Raw genomic sequence first — 22498 nt, 5'->3', positions numbered from 1 at the left:
CTGTAGAAGGAGTTTTTTTCAGCTTTTTTCAGCTGTAGCGTTGAACAATTTTCAGCAAAACTACACTCCCACAAAAGCTTATGGCTCAAAAACATTGATAAACGCAGAATAGCCACGTTTTTCAGCTTTTATCAGAGTTCGAGCGTTTTTACAGCTTAACCACTTAAGCTCCGGAAGATTTTACCCCCTTCCTGACCAGGGCCTATTTTGTGATTCGGCACTGCGTGACTTTAACGGACAATTACGCGGTCGTGCGACGCTGTACCCAAAGGAAATTGACATCCTTTTTTTCCCACAAACAGGGCTTTCTTTTGATGGTATTTGATCAATTGTGCGATTTTTTGATCATGCGCTATAAACAAAAAAAGAGCGACAATTTTGCAAAAATAACAATATTTTTCACATTTTTTTATATGAAATTCCCCCCCAAAAAATGTAAAAATCAAAATTTAACATTTTAGGGCAATTTGTTTTCTGCATATGCTCGGTAAAAAAAAAAAAAAAATCACAATAAGCGTATTTTGATTGGTTTGCGCAAAAGTTATTGAGTTTACTAAGGGAAAGATTTTTGTCATTTTTATTATTTTTTTTTTTAACCTCCCTGGCGGTATCCCGGAGTCACGCTCGGGGTAGATGTGCAGAGAGCGCAGCGGCGTTTCTTACCTTCTCCTGGAGATCCAGCGATGATCTCTCATTGCTGTGACCGCCAGCCGAGATCCCCGCCACTCGTCTGTCGGTATGATGACTTCCTAGTTCCGTTTCCTGCAGCAGCAATGCTGCATGGGAGCATTCAAACGTTGCACAAAACACAAACACATAACACATTTTATAATTATATATATATATATATATATATATATATATATATATATATATATATATATATATATATATATATAATGACACACACACACATATGATTCGATTATAATTCATGCGTTATATATTATACATATACATATATATATATATATATATATATATGTGTGTGCGTGTGCGTGTGCGTGTGTGTATATATATATATATATATATATATATATATATATATAATATAACGCATTAATTATAATCTAATCAATAATATAATTTTATTATACATATATTATATAATAAAATTATATTATTGATTCGATTATAATTCATGCGTTTGTGTTTCAAATTTATGACATCTGGGATGTCTACTAGACTCTTGTTTTGGTCAGGTTTAAGTCAGTAATTACTAAGAATTGTAGGCCTATAATACATAACGCCAAATTTCCATGAAAAAAATTGTACCGCTTTTGGTACATAATTCCTGACATAATCATACCACCAGGGAGGTTAACGAGTAATGGCGGCGATCTGCGATTTTTTTTGCGGGACTGCGACATTGCGGCGGACAGTTTGGACCCTTGACTGACATTTTTTACACTTTTGGGAGTACCAGTGACATTACTACAGTAATCAGTGCTAAAAATATGCACTGTTACTGTAAAAATGACACTGGCAGGGAAGAGGTTAACTTTATTGGAGAAGGAGGGGTTAAGTGTGTCCTAGGGGCGTGCTTCTAACTGTGCAGGGGTGTGGCTGTTTGTATAACAACAGAGAAATATGATCCTGCATAGCAGGACCGTATGATCTTTGTTCTTACACAAAATAGAAAAGGTTCGGGACTTTATTTGAGAGACATGACATGACAGGGTTGATGTAGTAAAAAATATCACATTTATTAATACATGCAACAAAGGAATACAAAAGATGTGTACTACAAACATATAAGATAGATGGTGTAAATTGGATAATAAATTCAGGCAATACACCCCCAAACCAGATTCCAAAGAACCAACATAGCAAATGGGACAATGATAGTATAAATAAATATGAGTATAAATAGATATCATGACATTCATAGACTGACGCGTTTCGTGGGCTTCGCCACTTCTTCAGAGTCGATGCATGATCCAGGTCTATAAAAAATAAATAGATATAGGCGTATAGAGGCATTGCACAAAATGATGATGGTAAATGGAAAGAAATTGTTCTTACACAAAGGAGAATGACAGGCGGCTTTGTTTACATTAGCCGCCTGCCTTTCTCCTGCTGTAACCGACGATCGCGGGTGACCGGCGGACATCGGGTCCTGCTTAGGGACTGCTTAGGGAACGAGTGGGGACGGGAGCGCGCCTCCGGCGGCGCGCGCTCGCCCCCTATTGGCTCACAGGCTAGTGACGTACCCATACGTCACTTTGCCTGTGAGGGGCTGACCGCCGCCGTACATAGTCGTGCGGCGGTCGGCAAGAGGTTAAAAACTCTTCTTAACCTTCCTAGCGGTATTCCCGAGCGTGACTCGGGGTTACATTTCAGAGCTCAAAGCAGTAACCCCGAGCCACACTCGGGGTAGCGCTAGGAAGATCGCTGGATCCTGGTAGAGGTTTTACTTACATTTTCTCCGGGATCCAGCGAAAAATGCGGGCGGCATGCGGCGGCGGAGCTCTCTCCCGATCGTCTGCGAGCCCCGGCTTCCATCTCCGGCGACGTGACGTCCGCCGGGGGGTGGAACCGGCGGCAAATTCAAATGTAAAACACACGAAACACACTGATACCATTCAAAATAAAATAAAATCACATTACATTGCCCCCCCCCCAGTGCCCTTTCCTGCCCTTTTACTGTACTTTTTATGTAAATATATGTATATACACACATATATATATATATATATATATATACATATATATATACACACACACACACACACATTATATATATATATATATATATATATATATATATATATATATATATATATATATATATATATATACACACACATATATATATATATATATATATATATATATATATATATATATATATATATATATATATATATATATATATAGTATACAGTTGGTTTGGGCTGCTCATTCACAAGAATTACATGCAAAATAATGGTACCGCTTTCAGCACCTAAAATCCAAAAGAATCATACCGCCAGGGAGGTTAAACCCCCCTAGCTCTGGGCTTTTTTTCCAGCCCGAAAACGCCCCTGCCAAAAACTGCTGATAACAGGCTATGTGTGCATGGACACATAGGATACCATGCTGGGGAGTTTACTGACTGCAGAAAAAAACGTCTGAAGCCAAAAACAGCAGCTGTAAAAAACATCCATTGTGCATGAGGCCTTAAGGTATATCAATCTAAATGGAGCCATGACACCTAATCATGTCAGGTCCTGATGGGAAACACAAAAATATCAGAATGACTCAGTCTATTGAAGCTGCTAGAATTAAGATGAAAGCTCTCTAGATTCAGCACCAAATCTAGTGTCATTTCCTAATTAACTCAACATCAGAGACTTCTAATTGTGTATCTGGGAGACCACCCTGCTTAGGTTTCCTAGAGGTTTAACATACCTATGCTGAACTTTGCCCAAGAGTCTGTCAAGGACTTACTACAGGACATTCGAATAATTGAGGACATTACTGGTGGCATTTTGATACCGAAGGAGCATTAAAACATAATAGCGTAGTGATCATGGAGGACTCAGAGAACTTAAAGAGGGGAACCATACAACAAGCTGGGGATTTATCTATACTTTGGACCATTATTACATTAGGCTCAGTTCACAAAGCTAACACACCAGGATACGGATACTTATTTCCAAAAACAGTAACTGCTGTTTTCAGCTTCCAGTGAGATTTGAAAATTACAATGACATGACTAAAATAAAGATTCCCATCCTTGTGTTAAAGCAAAATTTAACCCTCCTATTCTTTGCAGTTGAAGACGGCTCCAGCTGATCCTCTGTTTAGATCTGCAGTTGTTGTGGTTCTCCACGTGATCAGCTAGGACACCAGCCATTTGAGGGTTTAAAAGTTTGCTTGTGAGCTGACATAAACACACTGGCATCTGTGATAGTTATACCTGTAGCAAGGTTTCCAGACCTGTGGCCTGATGTGGGTCTGCGATTAGTACCAGAATCCTCTCCAGCCCATGTGAGCTGAGTCCCCAGGTGTGACAATTGAAACAGTGACAACTCCGGCATCTTTGTTTGTGGTTTTTATTATAAGTTAAGGGGATGGGAGAAGGGAATGAGTGGGATACTCCTCTCGGCTTGAACTAATTACAATTGGGACTTTGATCCTGGAAAAATGCCTGTTGGTGCTTCCTTGACGCTAGCCAACACCAGCCAATGCTCACTGACTCTGAGAACACTCTGTAAAACAGAGGAAGTGTTGAATCCCTGACCTATAGTCCAGTAGATCCAAGACTGAGAACTGTAGAATTCCTGACACTGCTTTACTGTGTAAGTCTTTAAATACTTTTCCCCCGCCTGGCACAGCTTGAGGTAGTATTTTGTAGAACTCCGGATAACTATCACTGTAACTGGCACACGCAATACAATTCAGGTCCCAGACTGCAGGTGCCCCCTTTGTCCTTGAACTCTTCAGGGTCCACTGACTATGTACCCCCTTTACACTTCAGGGTCCTCAACCTAGGTACCCCCTTTACAGCTAGCTGACCTTGGATCCCCGAACCTCTTCAGGAGTGGTCCCCTCTGAATCTAGGCAGCCCCCCAGGGGCAATCCTCAGTACTCATGACCTGTGTAGGCTTTCCTGGGACTGGACCTCTCTCTCTCTCTCCGCAGGCTCTCGGCACACCGGATCCCTCTCAGCTCAACTCAGCACTCTCTGGACACGCAGACGACACCCCGAGACATCCACCTTCCTCAGACAGGAGGAGAGACAGCCGCACTTTCCTTCCTGAGACTCTGCTCCCACACAAGACACCGTGCCATGCACTTCCCCCCAACTTATACCCACTCCCAGAATCCCTTGCAGCATAATCTGCCTTCTGGGGTAGTTACAAGCAGGGATGTGTCCCCTGATTGGGCTTCCTACACTGCCCTATGAGAAGCCTCTCACAGGAGCCAGTGGGGATACTTCTCCCCTCAGCAGGCACATCTGGAAGCCCCGACACCCTGACTATATAAATCACAGCCCTGCTGTTAGGCAGACAAGGCCCACTATGGTTTTACCTAGCACCTACCTGTAGGGTGCTACATACCAAAAGGAATGCCTTAAAGCTGAACTAAACCCTCCTATCTTTCACAGACAAGTAAGCTGACATCTTAGCTTTTGTTTGATGTGTTTTTGCCATTGTGCTGTACATGTGAACATTTAGGACACTGGCCATTTAATGGCCTGATAAATTAAGGTTAAGAGCACAAGTAACTGACAGTTATCATTCACGGCATGCTTTGAGTGTAATGCCTGGTACACACAATGAGAATATTGGATGAATGATCGTCTGCTTTTTTGGGGTTTTTTGCATGCCAGTCTCAAATTGAAAAAGAATAGGTTACTAGAGTTACAAAAACTCTCTTAAGACACAATACAACTTCCCACGATGATGTAATGTATTGTATTGTATTGTATTGTAATGTAATGTATTCTTTCGTTTCCAAGCATGCGCAGTCTTGGTCACTTGATTTTTGATGCCCATATACTGTACTGATTAGCAGCTTCAGGACCGCCCTATAGCAGACTTCCTGCGCAGGATCACGTATATATACACTTCTGCCTGCAGGGGGCGTGTGTGCGGGGACCACTGGCCTGCTTCTACTGTGATTAATCACAGCAGAAGCCGATCTGCTGGATATTTGCTGGCACCCACGAATCATCAATAAAACACACAGAACAGAGATCTGCCTATGTAAACAAGACAGATCTCTGCTCTGACGGGGAAAGGGATTGATTTTGTGTTCCTGCAAAGCAAGGAATAAAATCTATCACTTCCCCTAGTAAAAGCTCCCAACAAAGTAGACACAAACACTGGCTAGGCACACAGTTAACACTTTGATCCCCCTATATGTTTAACCCCTTCCCAGCCAGTGTCTTTAGTACAGTGACAGTGCATATTTTTAGCACTGATCACTGTTTTAGTGTCACTGGTTCCCACAAAGTGTCAAAAGTGTCAGTTAAGGTCTGATTGTCGGCCACAATATCGCAGTCACTCTATAAGTTGCTAATTGCCGCTATTACTAGTATAAATAAATAAATAAAAATTATCTATCTATCTATCTATCTATCTATCTATCTATCTATCTATCTATCTATCTATCTATCTATCTATCTATCTATCTATCTATCTATCTATCTATCTATCTATCTATCTATCTATCTATCTATCTATCTATCTATCTATCTATCTATCTATCTATCTATCTATCTATCTATCTATCTATCTATCTATCTATCTATCTATCTATCTATCTATCTATCTATCTATCTATCTATCTATCTATCTGTGTGTGTATGTATATATGTAATACAAAAAAAGGGAGTAGAGAAAAATATATATGTATATAACACCCACTCACCCAGCGCTAACATCTGGTATAAAAGGTGTAAAACCAAAATAGGACAATGACTGCCAATAAGCTGCTGCTATAAAACAACAATATTAGGCAAAACAGGTGTTACTCATTCAGATGATTAGTATCGAACACAGTGACACAAGTAGCGCTAAAATAATGACATGCATAAATAAATATATGTCAAATAAAGTAAAATAGGGACACGGTATTATTGTGCAGCATTCAAGTGTGAAAATATGCTGTAGTCCAGTCCACAATTGCTGGATTCCCATGCAAAAGAAAGTCCAACAACAGTGCAAGATCCTTAGACTTTATTATCTATATTAATAAAAGCCAAGTGTCCCTGCGTCCAGATTCCAGATTCCCTGTGTCCGTGGAAAAGCGCTACTGCGCATGTGCCGCACGGACAGCCGTTGGGACTGGGGGCGGGCACCATGTCAGGGGCCCCAGAACTAAGTCTGACCTGTGTAGGATGGGGGAGCTCCTCGGTGTCGGAGGCCGGGTCCCGGGTGTTGGGGGGTCACCCCCGATAATGGTGCAGTGTGAGGGCCGTTCTGAATTCGTATGTGCTGGGGAGGCGGGAGGCGGGGTTCCGATCAGTTGCCTTAGATTTAAAACTGGCGCCACCCGGCGCCAACATGTAACTGCGCATGCGCCGCTGCTCGGTAAAAGCCGTACACGTTTGGCTATTCCCGGGAATAGCCGAACGTATTCAAGCTTTCCCGAGCGGCGGCGAATGCGCAATGACATGTTGGCGCCGGGTGGCGCCATTTTTAAATCTAAGGCAACTGATCGGAACTCCGCCTCCCGCCTCCCCAGTACATATCAGGAACAGGTAAGTGAGACTCCTCCACTGCCGCACTGCCTGCCATTATGCGGGGCTGCAGGCATACTACAAGAGATGCAGTGCTGCAGGCATGGTACTCCTGTAGCATGCCCGCAGCACTGCATCTCCTGTAGTATGCCCACAGCCCCGCATTCCCCTGTACCATGTCCGCAGCCCCGCATTCCCCTGTACCATGTCCGCAGCCCGCATTCTCCTGTACCATATCCGTGGCCCCGCATTCTACTGTACCATGTCCGCAGCCCCGCATTCTCCTGTACCATGCCCGCAGCCCCACATTCTCCTGTACCATGCCCGCAGCCCCACATTCTCCTGTACCATGTCCGCAGCCCCACATTCTCCTGTACCATGTCCGCAGCACCGCATTCTCCTGTACCATGTCCGCAGCCCTGCATTCTCCTGTACCATGTCTGCAGCCCCACATTCTCCTGTACCATGTCCGCAGCCCTGCATTCTCCTGTACCATGTCCGCAGCCATTGCAAACTTATATTCTGAGGTTTTAATTACATTATTTTAATATAGTCAGTCGTGAACTAAAGTGGGCCGGTCTAAGGCATGAAACTCCAGGGCTGAAAATGGTGCCCTGCCCTGCCGGAGAGTCTACACTCACCCGCATGCTGGAGCTGGGCAGGAGCACCCCGTCATGGGTCAGGAGAAGAGGCAGGCGCCGGGGGATCTGGATAGAGCCGCTAGAGGCCATGACTGGCCACACACACAATCCGCACACCGACCGACCGAACTCACTAACAGCTCCGAGTCCGGGCAAAGAGCAGCAAGACTACAACTACGGAGAGCGGCCGGAGACAAATCATCTCCACCTGAGGAAACCACCGCCATCTGCTGGCCAACTGTGAGTATTACAACTGGGAATTCACCTCACAGGGCTGAGGACAGAAATCACCTCATCATATATTGTGATATCCTACATACTATACACCCCAATATAATCACCTCATCATATACTATACACCCCAGTATCATCAGGATATCTGATGAGGTGATGATACTGGGGTGTATAGTATATGATGAGGTGATAATATTTGGGTGTATAGTATATGATGAGGTGATAATACTGGGGTGTATGTAGGATATCACAAGATGGCGGTGGTTTCCTCAGGCCGAGATGATTTGTCTCCGGCCGCTCTACGTAGTTGTAGTCTTGCTGCTCTTGTCCGGACTCAGAGCTGTCAGTGAGTTTGGTCGGTCAGTGTGCAGATTGTGTGTGTGGCCGGTCATGGCCTCTAGCGGCTCTATCCAGATCCCCCGTCGCCTGCCTCTTCTCCTGACCCATGACGGGTTGCTCCTACCCGGCTCCAGCATGCGGGTGAGTGTAGACTCTCCGGGGAATATGGATCTGGTCCGGAGCCGCCTGCTCAGAGGAACTTCCCTGAAGAGCACCATTATCAGGGTAACCCCCCCAACACCGAGGAGCTCCCCATCCTACACAGGTCAGTGTGACTTACTTCTGGGGCCCCTGACATGGTGCCCGCCCCCAGTCCCAACAGCTGTCCGTGGGGCACATGCGCAGTAGCGCAATCCCACAGACACAGGGACGGACGCAGAGACACTTGCATATTATTAATATAGAATAGATATCCTACATACACCCCAGTCGGGCGGCTGGCCAAAACTCTTGAAGAGGCGGGTGTGCGCGGGCACGCGGTGGGTACGCGCTCGCACGCAAGAGCCGCTCGGTCAACTCTGCGCGTGTCTCTGTTGCTAGGGCAACAGGGGTGCTATGTGCAGAGCTGGCTATGTAATGCGGCTCTCGCGTTGTTAGAAAAAAAAAAAAAGAGATAAGCGAGAGCCGCTCAGTCAGCCATATGTTCTAGCGCCCGTTAATTTAACTGGCTTAATGTCTAGTGGAAATATAAGATTCTTCTATACACCAGTGCACCTCTTCCGTCACTCAGTGCCACCCCCGTCAGAATGGACACTCACCAAAGGTAGATAAGTATGCGCCTGTATGAACCAAGTATATGGTATAATCCACCAGAGGATAAGGATCAGCTGCACCTCGACTCCAATACAGAGTACAATTCACGCCAACATTAACCTGTCAGGTTGGTGACAGTCTCTCGGCTCTGGTCCCCTCACATCAGCCTCCACCTTCATGCATGCTGAAGCTCTGCTGACTTCTATCATTAAACAATGTTCAAGCAAAATACATTTTCTTTTTTTTTTTTAAATTGTCCTTGCATGTGTGCATATTCTTTCTAAAGATGCTTTACAACATTCACTAAGTGAATACGGTGAAGTTGTTGAGACTCAATAATTCAATCATGTGCATGCAAAAAACTTTTTTTTTTTTTTTCCATTTTTCTTGCATGTGATTGGATATTTTCTTGCAAAGTGAACTTGCACCATTTATCAAACGAAGCGAAAAATCATTTGCAAAGTAAACATGCTCTACTTCTTAAGCAAATCAACTTAATTAAGCAATACTTACATCAGTTACCAGTACTGACAATTTCACACATTTTCTTAATTTGATGGTGTACAGTTGCTTTATTTTTTTCTAAAACCTTAAAGTGGTTATAAACCCCTGGGTACTGTTTGTACCTATAGGTAAGCCTTGTCATAGGCTTACCTATAGGTACTGTAAATATCGAGGGTATATATACTTGGAGGTATATCCCTCGCGCCAATGGACTGGGTAATATAATATTTAGGAAAAAGATAAATAGTAAATGTATATCAGATGCAGCTGCTATAGAAAGGGTAGAGATGTGTTCTATATAGCCACCAAGTATAGGGGCTACCTATAGCGCTTGCTAAGAATATGAGGTATAAGTGAGGCTATTACAAGTGCTTGACCAGTGCATAAATGTGATTCCAGAGGAGTATCAATTGGGATGGGTAAGCCTGAGTAGCTGTATTGTAAATTTTAAAAAGAGATGTCAACGTTATGACGAAACGCGCGTCCAATGGTATTCACCGCTCTCCACTCTTGGGCTCCTTTCTGCTGGCGTTTTTTATTGTTTTACTCCTTTGATTTGTATTGTGGAAGTTTAATAAAACTCTTAAACCTTACTACACCATCTGGAGCCCTTTTTCATTCCATAACCTGGCCGGGAACACGGATGGAGGTGAATTAGGAGCTGACAGTCCTGAGGATTGGGGAACTACATCCCTCAGCGGAACCTATCCTGGTCCAGGTGCCCAAACAAGCGTTACGCGGTCTTAATACTATATGGTATATAAGACCCATTCTTTCTGGTAAGTGCGTTTTCTTACTACCCTCCACGGTGGAAACAAGTATCACCACTTGACCGTTTGGAAGCTGGGCACCTGTATAATTTGCACTACAAGTCACCCATTAATTCTGTTTGTTTTTATTTTTTTTTTATTTTTTATGGAACTTCTTATGAACTTTTTTTGAGCACTTATTGAATATTATTAATCACAATAATAGTGCACTGATATTTAACCTAGTCTTTTTACTGTATTTATTTTGTATGTCATATTGAGCACCTTTTATTAATTATTTATATCTATTAAGCACCATAGGTGTATTCATGATATTTTGTATTATTTATTGTATATGCACTGCTGGCACTTCAGAATCGAATTGAATTCTTCAGGTGCACCCATCCCATTTTGACACTCATTGCATTTATTTATTAATTGTTTCTCTGTTAGCACATCAAGCACTTTAGTGTGTTTATCAACAATTCTACCCATATTTATATATTATTTATGCACTATTAGTACTTTTAAAATTTACAATACAGCAACTCAGGCTTACCCATCCCAATTGATACTTACTCCTCTGGAATCACATTTATACACTGGTCAAGCACTTGTATTAGCCTCACTTATACCTCATATTCTTAGCAAGCGCTATAGGTAGCCCCTATAATGTAAATATCACCTAAACTTACACAGTTTAGGAGAGATTTACATTGCACGCAGCCGATGACGTCATTGGCGCATGCGCTCTGAAGGAACAACTGCACGTGCCGTTTCTTCAGAGCCCTGTGCCGTGACCGGCGGCCCCTGCGCGCGCATGCATGAGAGTGACATCATGTGGCTCTGGCCAGTAGCACAGCTGGAATCCGAAGACCCGGAAGGAAGACAGGTGAAGATGGATGTGGCCTCCAGTGGGCTTCGTTTGCAGGTAAGGTAAGTGTATGCGTTGCATACTAGCACATTATGCATTTTCTTTGCAGGTAAACAAAAATATTTTTTTTGCAAGACTTTACTTTATCTTTAAATTAGTAATTGAGTGACCCTCATATACTAATCTTTAGGACTTTCCAGACAGCTTATATTATAGTATATTATATCTCAATTGGAAAACAGCTGGTATCATAGTAATAATGGAAACAAAACTAGCTTTAAGTATATGCAAGTTTTCCTTCCTCTTTTGTCATTTTAGATTTCAGTTAAGTGTTATTAACTCATTCAGTAATACAGTCTAAGCTGTGTGTTAATTGATACATGACAGACAAGAGATTAACAGTGAGGTATATAGGAGTGGTATATGGAAAAAAAAAACAATGATCATTTTTCTACGATTTTCACAGGATATATAACAAAAAAAAAAAAAATACAATATTTCTGTGTTCCTAATCTATTAAAGCGAAACCCCAGGCACAAAAATTCTCATTTAAATATCAAAATGTATTTCTCCCCCGGAGATAGCCCCAGAGAATATAAATCCATTCTGTTTGCACCATATGCCTTTGCAAACCCATTTATTACCTTGTAAAAGTTGCAATGACATCATGGCTGTGCAAAGAACAGAGCCATGGGAGGTACCCAACAGGCCCACTACAAGCTTCATACAGAAAACTACAGGAGGAGGGTGGATACAAGACCAGTCACCCTATGGGAGGAGGGTGGATACAAGACCAGTCATACTACCGGAGGAGGGTGGATACAAGACCAGTCACCCTACCGGAGGAGGGTGGATACAAGACCAGTCACCCTACCGGAGGAGGGTGGATACAAGACCAGTCACCCTACCGGAGGAGGGTGGATACAAGACCAGTCACCCTACCGGAGGAGGGTGGATACAAGACCAGTCACCCTGTGGGAGGATGGTGGATACAAGACCAGTCACCCTGTGGGAGGATGGTGGATACAAGACCAGTCACCCTGTGGGAGGATGGTGGATACAAGACCAGTCACCCTGTGGGAGGATGGTGGATACAAGACCAGTCACCCTGTGGGAGGATGGTGGATACAAGACCAGTCACCCTATGGGAGGACGGTGGATACAAGACCAGTCACTCTATGGGAGGACGGTGGATACAAGACCAGTCACCCTACTGGAAGAAGGTGGATACAAGACCAGTCACCCTACTGGAGGAAGGTGGATACAAGACCAGTCACCCTATGGGAGGAGGGTGGATACAAGACCAGTCACCCTGTGGGAGGATTGGTGGATACAAGACCAGTCACTCTATGGGAGGACGGTGGATACAAGACCAGTCACCCTACTGGAGGAAGGTGGATACAAGACCAGTCACCCTACCGGAGGAGGGTGGATACAAGACCAGTCACCCTACCCTGTTCAAAAACGCATTGTGCCTTTCCCTCTCTGGTGACGTCACACGCCAGCCGGCATTCCCATCATGCCTAGTCATTTCTTTGAATGTCAGAGTTTTACAATGCCTCTTGGGCTGTGCAGTCCCGTAACAGCTGGAGGGCCATAGTTTGAGGATCCCTGCCTTAAGTAAATCGTTTATCTGGTCCGTTCTATGTTTTAGATTCAGATCTCTTACCACATGAGGCGAGACTACTTTCACTTTTACTGGTATATGCACGTGATCAATCAGAACTCACTTGTACTATTCGGTTCTCTGAATTTCATTGTATGATTATTATTCATACATACTGTATGCATTACTTTTTATCCAAATAAAAATGTGTTATGGAAAAAAAAAAAAAGACAACAATCACAGAGGTTTAATGCCTCCATCCGAAAATACACTTGCAAGAAAATGCAGAAAGCCTTATAGCCCCTGGGATTTTTTTAGGAGGTCAATATACAAAGTTACCACAATTAAATAGATACTTTATAAAGTATCTATTTTATATATTTGAAGTAACTTTGTATATCTACCTCCTAAAAAATCCCAGGGGCTATAAGGCTTTCTGCATTTTCTTGCATGGATACAAGATCAGTCACCCTACAGGAGGGAGCGGATACATGGCCAATCACCCTGCACCAGGAGAGAGAGCATAAGTTATTGGTTCTTTTAACAAGTATTACTGCACAGATCTGGAAGAAATACACAAAGCACAGCAAGATTCAAGTAAGAACACACATCTCTCATGTTTAGACAATATTTGCTTATCCCGAAGTTCAGCTTTAGGGCCTTTGAATTTATAAAATCGGCTTATTTAACCACTTCAATTCCGGGCACTTTCACCCCCTTCCTGCCCAGGCCAATTTATAGCTTTTAGCGCTGTTGCATTTTGAATGAGAATTGCGCGGTCATGCAACACTGTACCTAAACCAAATTTATGTCATTTTTTTCCCCCACAAATAGAGCTTTCTTTTGGTGGTATTTGATCACCACAAAGTTTTTTCTTTTTTGCTAAACAAATAAAAAAAGATCGAAAAGTTTGAAAAAAAAAAAAAGTTTTTTTGTTTATGTTATAAAATGTTGTAAATAGATACATTTTTTCCTGCACTGATGAGGCCGCACTGACAGGCACTGATGAGGAGGCACTGATGGGGTGGCACTGATATGCGGCACTGATAGGCAGCACTGAGGTGCAGCACTGATGGGCACTGATATGTGGCACTATAGGTAGCACTGATATGCAGCATTGGTGGGAACTGATAGGCGGCACTGATGGGCACTGATAGGTGGCACTGATAGGTGGCACTAATCAGGACTAAGGGGCGCACTGGTGGGCAATAATGGGTACTTGTGGGTGGCACTGATAGATGGCAATGATGGGCACTGGTGGGCAGCACTGATGGGGAGGGCACTGGCAGGCTTCCTGAGCCCTGATTGCCATCCCTGGTGGCCATGGTGGGCATCCCTGGGGTCATGGATGGGCATCCCTGGGGTCATGGGTGGGCATCCCTGATGGATCTAGTGGCACCCCCTCTAAGGGTCTGCACTGGTAATCAATGCTCTGATTACCAGTGCAGACCCCCCCCCCCCCGTCAGGAGAGCCACAGATCAGCTCTCCTCTACTTGTGCCTGTCAGGCACGAACTGAGGAAAGCCGATCAACGGCACTTCCTATTTACTATGTGACCAACTGTGATTGGACACAGCTGGTCACATGGTAAAGAGCCTATATCAGTAGGCTCTTTACCGAGATTAGAGATGCGGTGTATCAGAGTGACATGCCGCATCACCAATCGGCGCTCTGCGCGCCCCCCGGGGGCACACAGAGCGCATTATCCTGCCGGCGTCATATGACGTCCGGTCAGGATAATGTAACCACCTTCCCGCCATCATTTGCCTATAGGGCAGACGGGAAGTGGTTAAAGAGTAGTTTAAGACAACAAGTGAAATCAAGTGGGCTATTAATGTTAGACAGGACACATTTGGGTTGATTTACTAAAACTGAAGTGAGCAAAATCTGGTGCAGCTCTGCATAGAAACCAATCAGCTTCCAGGTTTTTTGTTAAAGCTTAATTGAACAAGCTAAAATTAGATACCGATTGGCTAACATGCACAGCTGCACCAGATTTTGAACTCTCCAGTTTTAGTAAATAAACCCCATTGCACCTGTACTAAAGTCAACATGTCCATTGAGGCCACCTTTATTTGATTTCTAAATAGTCCACAGCTTATTCCAGACAGCCCCTTACATGTGGAGGGGCAGCTTTGTTTTCGGAGTCTGGGCAATGCACCTTTCCCTGTCCCTGTGCTTGATGTATCACCAGTCAGAGAAGGAAGGTCAGAATGTGCCTTTTGGCTGTAAAGAACATATTAATGGCATTCCAAAAGAAGCCTACACTGGGTGCACTTCTAGATTAACACAAATTATAGAAAATGTGTAGCACCCTTCGAGGTAGGTGCTAGAGGAGTATAGTTTTGGGTCTTTCTGCTTATCAGGAAGATTGCCAGGTAGATTTATATTGCTCTCTGCCTACCAGGGAGCAGGATCTATTGGTAGGGTCTGCTCATGGTGCTCAAGTGCAGCTCAGCCTGTCTGAATGTTTCACATTGATCAAATAGGGAGGCATATTGGACAGTGGAACAAGTGAGGGCACGGGCATTGTATCAGCCCTGGTGATTGGCAGAGGAAAGTGCCTCAGTGCATGCTGGGCAAATGCCAAGGGCACATGTGCTCGGGGTCTTCAGCTGAGAGCAGGGTCCCGGAGGGAGGGAGCGGATGCCCCTCCTCTGTAGAAGCTGCTATGCAGCCTTGGGTGGTCGACCTGAGGGCCTGGAAGTCAGAGAGGAGCTGAACCCAGAGGTCCTGCAGAGCTGACTGAAAGGGAGACACCAGGAAGGATCTGAATTTGCCTAAAGTGAGTACAGATCTGTGTCATGCGGCCTGTTCTGTGAGGGCCAACACTTCAAGTAAAAGAGTCAGTGGATGGGTGTCAGTTAAGGGGATGCTAGAGAGTGCCCTGAAGCTCAAGGAGATGCACCAAGTCTGCTGCTGGAGAGAGCAAGAAGATTTAATTCCTCCATACAAGTGGCAATATGGTAAAAGCAATGTGTCTGCTTCCACAAATAACCTGGTGAGGCCAAGTGAGAGTTGTCCTTATCTACTGTGAATAGTAGAGTTGGAGTATCTCACTATTCCCCTCTCCCATTAAAAGTTCCACAATAAATATAAAAACCAAATACCCTGGACTGTTTATTGAGTAACCAGCCATCGGGAGTAAGGAAGGATATCTGAAAAAGCCCCCAGCAGCTGTCTGCAGGTAATCAGAGGGAGGCCTAAGAAGTCAACACACAGCAAGCTCTACGGGACAGTGCTACATATATATTACATTTCAGTGTATAAAGACAGAAGGGCTATAACAAATTCTATAACCTGAAAAAAGTTGAAGATTTTTTTTTTTTTTTTTTTAAGTTATAGGTCAATTTTACTGTAGATTCTTAATTTCTTCCAGTAGTTCTGCATCCAGGTAGAGTATGTACTTGTTTATAAAAGCCACTGTATATCAAGCATACCACAGTGGGGCTTCCCTTATCCTACAGTATTTTCACAATCAGCGCCGTCTCCATCAGCTCTACTCAGTTTCTAATTTTGTAAAATATATGCTCCAGAACTTAGTTCTACCTTTGTATTGAGCGAAGAGCATTTTTAAAAATATATGTCTAATAAAGACTCTGTTTTTTTGTAATTGTGTCAAGGCAATTTCCCGGTTTTGTTTCATGTACATGGCCACAAAAAAGGCAATGTTTTCTCTCTTTTTTTTTTTTTAGGATTTTAATGCAGGTATATAGTTGTTTAGGGCCTGGGGCACACAGCTGCATACAAATCAGTAAGCTTGTGCTGCATTCAGATCTGTAAAAAGCGAAAAAGAAAAAATCTGCATCCATGGTCATATGTATGGACCATATTTTATGCTGTACACATGTAAAAGTTTGTGCTAATGTTTACATGCCTACAGTGTATTGGAGTACAAGAGCTGCTGTATGAAGGACACTAGGGGGCAGGAGCCATTTGCGTCCTAGCAACAAGGTTTGCAATAGCTGCCTGCATCCTAGCAACAATTAATGCTAGATGTCAATTGGCACCTGTGTCCTAGCTAGGAAGGATCCTCAGCAGCATGAGCTGCCTTTATCCTAGCGAAAAAGTATGTTAGGCAGAAATGGCTGTCTGCATCCTAGCAACAAAGTAATATAGGTAACAATGGCCACCTGAATCCCAAAAACCAATAGTCTGCATTACCTCTGTACACTTGTGCACATGTATATATACTACATAAACATTACATGCATAGAGAATTTGGACAACCTAAAATGCAGGTTCTTGCTGTCAGTGTTCTAAAACTCAGTACAGTATGCCTATGTGCCCTGATAGTGTGTGATTATTCTCGTGAAACACTACATAACCTAGTTGTCAGGTAAACATTGTGCAATACACTATACCCTAATCAGTTCACAGTTCCAATTGTGGAGGGGATTGTGTGAACTTGATATACAGGGAAGGTTCAGCATTTGAACTGGGAGTTTTAAAAACATTTAATGCATCTTTTCTGACTATATAGCTGGTCTAAATGTGTTTTTGTCTAGAGCTTGGTCACTACAAAGGAATTGAGGATGTAAAAACCTTTTAGCAAATGTAGTACTACCAGGGGAATTACGTTCAGTTAACCACTGCAGGTGCAACAGAGCTGGGGAGGGAGATGTCGTTCAATTCTCAGGAGTTTTGTTTTTTCTTTTTTCTTCACTTTTGTTGATTATGATTAAAACTAGCACTATTCTTGTGAAGATTTATCATTACTCTACTGACTGCATTGGAAGGCTTACTATGCTGCCTTTCATTAAGCCCTGCTCATGTTTATCAGCCTTGCCCTTTAAGAGTGTAGAGTTGCAGTTCCTGCATTCTTTCCTCCATTGTGTATTGGAACCCAGGTATCCTGACCTAACCCATGTAAGACACATCTAGCATATAGCATGTCCTGAATTTATAGAAGTGTTAACCTGAGTTCTGAGATCTTCTGACACCTGACGTGTCTCTGCTTATTCAGGCTATTTACTATAAAAGGTCATTTTATTAAAATTGATGTCACCCAGGGTGCCCTAGATTTCCCAGAGTCAGATGTTTAAAAATTGAATTGGCAGTACACTTTTATAAGAAAAAAAAAAAACAGGTTGGGGAGCGGACAGTGTGGCTCCCTTTGATATTCCAACAAGACCCTTGACCAGGCATGCAGCCTGGGTGGCCAATGGAGGGCAGCAATTTTGTGTCTCCCCCTTTCTGTACGATACCAGGACACATGCCTTTCAACAAGTTTGCAGGGGGGGAAGGGGCAGAAAAGCATCTCCCCCCTTGTAGCCTTATCCCAATGTTAAGGGACAAAGGCCTCTTCCCCACCTCCATGTGCCCCAAAAAGTAGGTAGGGATAATGAGGAGCTTATGGAAGCGCACTTTTTCATAAGAGGACTACCAGATATTCCACTGGTGGGGAAGGGGAGGGTGGGTGAATATAGGGCACATTAGTATCTCCTATCCATTTCCACAAAGGTTTGAAAGAAAAAAAAAAAAAACAAAACTACAACAGAATTCAAAACTCTGACGATCTTTAAAAATAAAGTTACCAGAAACAAGTCCAGGCTCAATGATGGTGTCCAGCAATGTATCAGTGTCCACTGAGGTCACTCATCCAGTGACTCGTCATCTGCTGATCTGTATAAGCCACATACCTGCTTCTAAATGACAGATTCCCAGCTACAATAATTTACCACTGGGAATCCCGATGACATTGACCAAATTTGGTACTACCGCAGCTGAGAAGCGGTCATTTAGTGGTGGGAATGTTGCATGTACAGCCCAGCTGTGTTTGAGAAACACTATTAAGCAGTGCTATATATTTTGAGCCCCCTGGCTGACCTTGGTCTTCTTTTCATCCGTCAGCATCTATTTACAATGAGTACTTGATTTAATAAGAATTAACTTCCACAATCTGGCAGACATTTACATTTTTCAAATTTTGGAACCTACATACGTTTTGGAAGCCTATTGATGGTCAGGACTCAGGAGCACAAAAATGGTCATCTAAATAGATAGGTTTGAATATTTCTTGTAGCCAAAAGCACAGTAGGTCTGTTAAAAGCCTTGATTTATTGTAATGTCACTGTATGTTCTTGATTGTTGGTTTAATATGGGAATGACCTCTAACAAGAGAAGACAGATGGACACATGCTGAAAGTCTTGTGTAGCAGAGCTTTCACAGCTTAGCCAGTTCATTTGAATGCGGTTTAATAGCACTTTGTGCAGAGGCCTGTAACCAATATGCAAGCTCACTTTGTACTTACTCTAGGACGTGGTTTATCCTGTGCTGACAGATGTAAACTGCAAACACTTTTAGTATAGTAATACACTCCAGTCTACTGCTCTACTAGTTTTATTACATTTTTTATACATATTTACTCACATTGTGTACTTTTATTGAGTTATCAAAATGTATACATTTTAAATATAAAGTTATACAGCATGGGGTTGACTTACTAAAGGCAAATAGACTGTGCACTTTGCAAGAGCAGCTGCTCCAGAGCTTCGTAAATAAGGTGAAGCTCTGCTAACTTCCATCATCCGAATCGTGTGCAAGCAAACATGCTTTTCTTTTTTTTTTTTAATAATTGGTTTTGCATGTAGTTGGGTATTCTTTGCTTAATGAAACTTTGGGGTTTATTTACTAAAGCTGGAGAGTGCAAAATCAGTCACACTTCTACATAGGGACCAATCAGCTTCCAGGTTTCATTGCCAAAGCTTAATTGAACAAGCTGAGGTTAGAAGTGGATTGGTTCCTCTGCAAAAGTGAGAGTGATTTTGCAATCTCCAGCTTTAGTAAATAAACCCCTTTGCCTCATTTACTAAGCTTGGGAGCATTTGCAATTTGTAGAGCACCACTGCACTTGCAAAGTGCACAGTTTACAGTATTTGCCTTCAGTAGAAATACAAGTAGAAATGAAAAAATTATAATTTGCATAATTTGCAAAAAGCAGGGCCTTTTTTTCTCAGCGAAAAGGTGCAGGAACTCCCCTCTTCCCTTCTGCTCCCGACCCACCTCTGAGCACCTCCCTTGGTTCCACCTCCTACCCACCTCCCAGTACCGCCCCTTTTAGAGAATACAGAACCAAGTATTATTTTGTGCTACCAAGTGATTTGCACCAAATTTGTAAACAACAAGAAAGACCATAAAATGGATCCCCTGCAGTGAGCAACAATAGACCCCACCCCAGCAACAGTAGACCCCTCCCCCCCACAATGATAGACCTCCACATAACAGTAGACTCCGCCCCTCAGCAACAAAATACCACCCCAGCAACAATAGACCCACAGCAGCAACAACAGATCTCCCAGCAGCCAGTATCACTAGACCCTCCAGGAGCCAGCAACAATAGATCCCTCCCAGCAACAATTGACCCCCCAGCAACATAAGACCCCCACTAGCAACAATAGAATTACTCAAAAACAATAGACCTCCATGCAATAATAAAGCATCCAGCACCAAGCCTCAATAGACCCTAGACAATAGACATTCTTTGTTGGAGGTGCCTGAACTGCGTTCCTCACTTCCCCCACGTTCCCGCTGAAAGAAAGCCCTGCATAAAAGAGTATGCATAGGGGTACTTCAACACAACATTTATAATGTAGCTTATGCCCCTATTTAACATAAAGTGTAACTATAGGCAAAAAAAATGCATCAGTGTTTGTACTTCTGGGACTCCCTGTAACAGAGTTTTATTACCTGTTGATCCTGTCTGTAGATCTGTAATTTCTCCTTCTTTAACTGGGTTACAGTGAAATCAAACAGCAGAGCTGTTATCCTGTGGACAGGGTAGTGTTAGATAGACATGTTGAGGAAAAAAAAAAAAAAAAAAATTCACCTCTGGGCGATCTGTGTACATTGCAAGGATTTTAGCAAACTTTGTAGCAGTTTCCAACCCGTTTCTGCTCTGAAGAAAAAGCTGTATGTACGTTTTGGGCCGTGTTCCTGCACCCGCACCGATTTCACATTGGGAGTAGTGACTGTGTCTGTGCAGCCGCTGCTTCCCAATTGATGGCTATGAGACTACCTGCATAGGGATGCACAGAAAACCTGTGTATACTGGTAAACACATGTCCTTGGAATACTAATTCCTGAATAGAAGTGTCTCCATAGATTCTAATCAGCTGATGCGCATGCATCACTTTAGAAGTAATTAACCCTTTGGTAGTGTAGCACCCTCCTAGGTAGGTGCTAGGAAAACCATAAGGGAGACCCTGTCTGCTTATCAGGGGGGCCTGATTGTTCAGCTAGGCGGTCATGTGTTCCCAGGTGTGCCTGTTGAGCTTGGGGAGTCTCCCCACTTTTTCCAATGAGGGCTCTTATTGGACAGTGAAGGAAACCTGACTAATAGCACACCAGGGCTTGTATCTATCCCAGAGGGCAGAATCTGCTGCAATGCATCCTGGGATGGGGTATAAGTCTGAGGGGGGCACATGACAGAGTGTCTTTGGCGGGAAGCAGAGTCCCAGGAGGAGGATGACGGCTGTCTCTCTTCCTGTCAGCATGAGGAAAGTGTCCTGGGCAGTCGGCCTGTAGGACAGAAGGTTGAGCTGAGCTGCAGATCCAGTGATCCAGTGTGCCGAGGACCGAGTGGAGCTGCTGGGCAGAGGTTTCCAGGAAAGCAGTGTCGTGATTACTGAAAACTGGCCAGGGGTCTGCCTAGAATAGGGGACCACTCCAGAAGGTCAGAGGGATCCCGGAGCCAGCTAACCAGTAGAGAAGGCTTAGAAAGGGGGTGCCAGAGTCTAAGCCCTGAAGATAAGTGTGTGAGAGAGGGTGCCGGTGCGGGCCCTGAAGCGTACAAATGTTCAGCAGTGCAGCAGTGATAACGTAGCTACCTCAGCAAGGAGTGCCAAAGTGAGCTTCAAAAGGACTTTGAGTCACAAGGAAGTCATTTCAGTGTTAACAGGCAGCAGGCCAGCGTTAACCGGCGTTGACCGGCATCAAGTCAGCGTCAACAAGCATTTTTCAGTTGTCCCTAGCAAATTGTGCATAGTTGAGCCAAAGGAGTATCCCACTCCCATCCAAGTACTCAATAAATATAAAAACCCAAAGATACTGGACTGGTCATTGTCTCAATGCTCACACTTGGAGAACATGTTTAAATGTGCTGTTGTTGTTAGAGGACCCACATCCAGCACAATAGTTGGGAATCTTGCTACAGTAGCATGTCATCAAAAAATGACATTTTTGTCGCAGAGCCTGCCTAGACTTCTGGGAAAATCAGTTAGCCAATCACACAAGCAGAAAATGACATTGCCATAGCACATAGAATTTTACAGAAAATACGATTGAAAAGATTGAAAAGTAAACAGTCATTTTAATGGCATGCTTGTGTAGCAATTGTATATGCTTAATATTTTATTTTGTATTTGCTATATTTTTTTTATCCACGAAAGTGGCTGCCATACATTTAGGGTACACAGAGGCAATTTCCTGTATTACCCAATTTTTTGGTGAAAAAATTTGAGGTTGCACCAAGTAAATAGATACTGAACATGTCAAGCATGTTGACAAAAAGGACGACGAACATTAATACCCTAAATTTTCCATTGGCAACGCTTTAAAAGCTCCAAAGGTCATCACTTAAGCATTAACTGTGAATACGGTCTCTAGAATTATTGTTCTTCACC

At 43.3% G+C, this 22498-nt stretch overlaps 1 protein-coding gene across 1 annotated transcript in view; it reads right to left on the bottom strand.

The window, feature by feature from the left end:
- The window catches only part of DAPP1 (dual adaptor of phosphotyrosine and 3-phosphoinositides 1), a 168664-nt gene that overhangs the window by 86283 nt on the left and 59883 nt on the right, over positions 1–22498 (bottom strand). The gene's annotated exons all lie outside the window — the stretch shown is intronic.

Source organism: Pelophylax lessonae (assembly GCF_965119305.1).
Source record: "Pelophylax lessonae genome assembly, chromosome: 1".
Taxonomy (NCBI): Eukaryota; Metazoa; Chordata; class Amphibia; order Anura; family Ranidae; genus Pelophylax; species Pelophylax lessonae.
The sequence above is the reverse complement of the archived record's forward strand: the minus strand, read 5'-3'. Positions and strand labels throughout refer to the sequence as shown.